Consider the following 5022-nt stretch of genomic DNA (forward strand, 5'->3'; position numbering starts at 1 on the left):
TTCCCATATATCTCAACGATTGAATCATGGGCATGGTATGCTGAACCGGCCCGTACCGACCGGTTCCGCCCATACCGAACCGGTTTGGTCCCTGACCAGTCTGGTTCAAGCTTGGAAAATGATTCCGGCACAAGTCCAGTACCGGTGCAAACTGGACCGGTTGGCACCGATAGGGGCTCACGGTCCAAAGCTCCTCACCAGGCTCCTTTGCCTCGCACTCCTTGCGTGCGCCCTTGGAAATCGCTGGATTTTTGGACCGATTTGAGATAACGTTGGTGGAATCATTCAAGCACAAAGATCAACAATGAAACTAAACTGAAGTTTATTCCACTCCAATTGAAGAACAAACGACGACAATCAAAAGCAAAGAAATCTAGCAAAGGATCGAAAGGATCCCTTCCTAGCCCAATCTAGTGGAGATTGATTTATCAACCACTAGCCCAAGTCCTAGAACATAAGATCGAAGGACCGAATCTATTGACGGCCTAACCCCTCAATAGCCCAAGTTTAAGGCCTAACCTCTAGACCGAAATCGGCACAATGTCGCCCAAGCCTTTCGGCCGAAGAACTCTTAATAATGAGAAACAAGACTCAACTCATGGGATGCCTCACAATGGCCCCTTACAACTCCTTTTATAGACTCAAAACCCTAGGAGTCCTAAGAACGATGAAAGACCAACATAAAGTAAATCTCCTAAACAAAGTAACTAAGATAAACATGGAAAACAATCATCCCAAAGGCCCTTGCTGATGTGGTTGGCGTGCAAAGCCTTATGTCCCTTATTTTGGCATGAAATCACAGCTTTGCAGCAGTCCCAATTGATCTCCACTTGATCTCCCGCACTTTGCACGGGACTCGCATCCCGGATGCATGGGACGCGTGTCCCGGTTGGGCTGGGACTCCTTGCTTGGCAAAGAGTCTTGGCTTGGCTGGGCTCCTCCCATGATTCGCTGGGACTCGAGTCCCGGTTGATCTGGTTACGGATCTCGGTTGGCCGGGGTGCGAATCCTGGTTGGACAAAGACTGCCAGTGCATTGGATGCATGAAGATTCCTAGCTGAAGTATTCCTCTTTTGGCTGTTGGATTTGAGGAATCTCTGCTGAAGTGGCCAACGCGTGATCAAGCCAATATGCGTGAAAAGCTCCCAACACGTGAGAGGAAAGCTTGCTGCATGAAGGAGTCCTTTTTGCCTTAAAACTCCTTGGCTGACCCTTGGAAGAATCCTTGCTAAATGGAACTCCTCTACTGCCACATTGGAGAAGTCCTTGGCTGGTTGAAACTCCATTATGTTGGCCGCTGAAGGAATCCCAACCCGATTAGGAAATCTGTCTCCTAGGATGCGCATCCTGGTTGGCCGGGATGCGTGCTCCGGTTGGCTAGGACGCTTGTCCAACTGGTGCAGACTCCTGATCGCTGAAGAACTCCTCTTGGCCGCTGATGAAGACAAGTGTGGATGGGCTTGGCGCTGTGCGCATAGTTGGCATGTGTGTCGCTGCTGTTGCGCGCGACCTCCATTGTCGACTAAGGGTCGGCCGGCGTCAACGCTCCTCAACTGGTCGCTTTGGCCCCCGGATGTCGTATGGTCTTCGTTGGGCTTGGCACCATGGCGGCGCCGCTTACATGGGTCCTTAACACACCGGTACTCGTGCTCTGGACAGCGCACCAGCGTGGGTGCCCGTGGAGCAGCGCGCGAGCGGAGAACCTTGCACGCTCTCGGAACAGCGCGATGGGCAATTCCCCGCGTGGGAGGCAGCGCGCCCGAGCGCGTGGAAGGCTCGAGAAGGGCGATCTCGAGCGTCGGACGGGCGGAGTGGGAGGAGATGGAAGACTCGAGACCACGGGCGGACGGGCGGAGTGAGAGGAGAAGGGAGACTCCAGAGCCGGGGAAATCAGAGTAAAGTGAACCGGTTTATATATATTACTCTGGTTGAAGCCGGTTCTCCTGAAACTTAAATCGAAACCGAACCGGTTTTTTCGGTTTCTAAAACTTTTAAATCGAAAGTGGATCAGAAAAGTCCAACCCACACCAAACCGAAAGAATCGATCGGATCGGTTTTATGGGTTCTGGAGAGAGCGAAGAGACGTGAGGGCGGGGAAGAAAGGAGCGGAGCGAATCGAACGAGGCGTCATGACGGAAGGGCTGAGATGGGCCGAGGCCGCGGTAGTCGACACATAGCCGCCATGAACCATCACTCTTACGTACCAGCAGTACTACAGGTGAGGTGTAGGGACTTTGGCTAGGCCGGATGCCTCCCTGGTGCAAGAGTTCATTCACTAATTTTTCAATCTCTGATTTCTGGAATTGTGGATACCTGTAGGGCCTCTGGCTTACAGGTTTGGCATTGAGCAAAAGAGGAATCTGATGGTCTTGTGCTCTAGGTGGGGGAAGCCTATGTGGCTCTTTAAAGACATCGACATATGTGTCAAGAAGCTCCTGGATCTGAATAGGTACATCCTTCTTTCGTATTTGTGCTTTTCCTTCTTCTGTAATTGTGGTGAGGCAAAAGACTTGTAGCAATAAACCATAATTTTGGTTGGGATCTTGCTTTCTTACCTTTTTGTTATTGAGAAAACCCAACTTCTTTGGTGCTGCTCCCTTGAAGATGCAAGCCTCCCCCCCCCCCCCCCCCCACTATAAACTTCATTGTAAGATTGGTGAAGTCCCATATGATCGGACCCAACACTTGCAGCCATTGAGCGCCCAAGACAGCCTCATAGCCCCCAAGGCCTAAGAGGTCGAAGTCAATCTCTAAAGTCACTCCTTGGATTTTGATCTTGACACCCGAACATTTGCCCATGCATGGTACCTGGTCTCCATTAGCTACTGCCACTTTAAACGGCACATCCTTGTCAATGGACAGCCCAGCCTTCCGTGCAATGGTGGGGTTGAGGAAATTGTGGGTGCTACTAAAGTCTAAAATCAATGAGCACCATGAGTGGTACTCAATTCAACTACCCTTGCACCTGCATCGTTTGCGGTGTTTGGCTACCGGTAATAGCATGTAGAGAGATTTCGGGAGAGGGGGATTGGATTTCCTCCTCCTCGGTTTCAACAGGTTCTTCATTCTTCTCCTCTCCTTCCTCCAGCAAGCTTCCATCTATTAAGAAAAGATTTTGTCTGCCACGACATGTATGTTCTTTCAACCATTTATCATCACAAAAGTAACATAATCCCTTATCTCTCCTTGCCTTCATTTCAGTTGAAGTTAGCCTCTTAATGATAGGAGATGAAATTTTAGAACTAGAAGGTTTGAGGTTTGGGGTAGACCTTTTGAAGTCGGATTATGGGTCCCTTCTTCGAGTATTCACCTTTTCTCCTTGCAACCGGGCGAGGCCGACAGCATCGGAAAGAGAGGTCGGCCTTAGCATTTGCACGCTAAGCCGTATGTCTTCCCGGAGGCCCCCCACGAAGCAGCTCACCATGAAGGACTCATTAAGTCCACAAGTTCCATTGGCTAACTCCTTGAACTAAGTCTGGTAGTGTTCAACAGTGGAGCTTTACCGAAGTTTGGACAGCAATGTTGTTGGATCCTCATTGAGAAGGACCAAAGCGAACAAGTAACGCCTTGGCGAACTCGTCCCAACTAGAGATGACCCCCAACCTCTCCATCCAACAGAACACGCGCTTCCAAATGGAAAGATGCCAGTAGTAACTTTTGTGATGCTGGTGTTTGTTGGCGAGCGAAGAACTGCTCGGCTCGATATAGCCATCCCGAAGGGTCATCCCCATCGAGACGAGGGAAGTCCAATCGAGCAGTGCAGGTAAAGGAAACTCGGTCAGCATCTCCTTCCGCCCTGGACACCATTGATTCAGCCCCTTTAGAGCGAGATGTTTCTCCTTGTTCAAGTTGGCTTTGGGCAATGCTCTCGATACGGCTGTTCATAAGAGTCATATTCTTCATCATTTCTTGCAATAGCTTTGCTTGAGCTTCGAGCTTGTTCGCGATCTCATCAATCTTTGCTGCACCTCGTGTTGAGTCCGGCATGCCAAGATCGGTGCTCTGATACCAATGAAACGAACCTTAGAATGGAAGGCTCGTATCTGTAACAGCAGCGTCCAAGAAGTTATAGCTGCACTTCTTTGGGGATTTATGGCTGACCGGTTGTGGGCGAGAAAGGGGGTTAGCAGCTGTTCTGGAATGATTGAGTAAGGAAGTTTTGGTGAAAGAGATAGGGAATGCGTGGGTTGGTTTGAGCTTCTTCGAGGGAGCTTGTCCTCCTTCCTTGATAACAAAATTTTGGATTTTCAATGGCCTCCTCCTTTCATTAGATTTCTAATATAAATAGAAGAAAACTAACGGATAGATTAGATTTTAAGAATTCAATCCTATCCATACATTAATTGCCAGCCCATGGCTCAAAACAGAAACGTAACAACAGCAGCAAGAATCAAAACAGAAACGTAACAACAGCAACAAGAATTAAAGGTGGCGCCTCGAAGGCCAAGATCTGATAAGCTCCAGATCATCCTACTGGCAACAACTTCCCACGGATGTCACGTGCGGGTGTTTGCATGGGTTCGCTGATTGGGGTCCGTAACACATAAAGAAGAAAATAGGACTAAAGAGGGAGGAAAAGAGAAAAAAGAAACCAAGAAACCTACTCCGAATCCTAACCCTTTTTCTTGACCTAACCCTAGATTTAGATCGATCAAACTGTCGAAGAAATCCAAGATAGTACCCAAACAACCATTAAAGGAATTCAGAGAAGAAACTAGAATTTCAAGCATTTTTCAAGAAGCAGAAGAGGAGAGAAGATCTTACCTGAGGAGGGGTTGGAGGAGGAGAGAGGCGAGGAAGAGCGCCGGACGGGCGGAGTGGAGGAGAGGGAAGACTCTGCTCCGACGACGAGAGTCGACGAAGGGCGATCTCGAGCGTCGGACGGGCGGAGTGGGAGGAGATGGAAGACTCGAGACCACGGGCAGACGGGCAGAGTGAGAGGAAGGGAGACTCCAGAGCTGGGGAAACCAGAGTAAAGTGAACCGGTTTATATATATTACTCCGTTTGAAGGCGGTTCTCCT

The sequence above is a fragment of the Phoenix dactylifera genome, chromosome 16, assembly GCF_009389715.1.
Source record: "Phoenix dactylifera cultivar Barhee BC4 chromosome 16, palm_55x_up_171113_PBpolish2nd_filt_p, whole genome shotgun sequence".
NCBI lineage: Eukaryota > Viridiplantae > Streptophyta > Magnoliopsida > Arecales > Arecaceae > Phoenix > Phoenix dactylifera.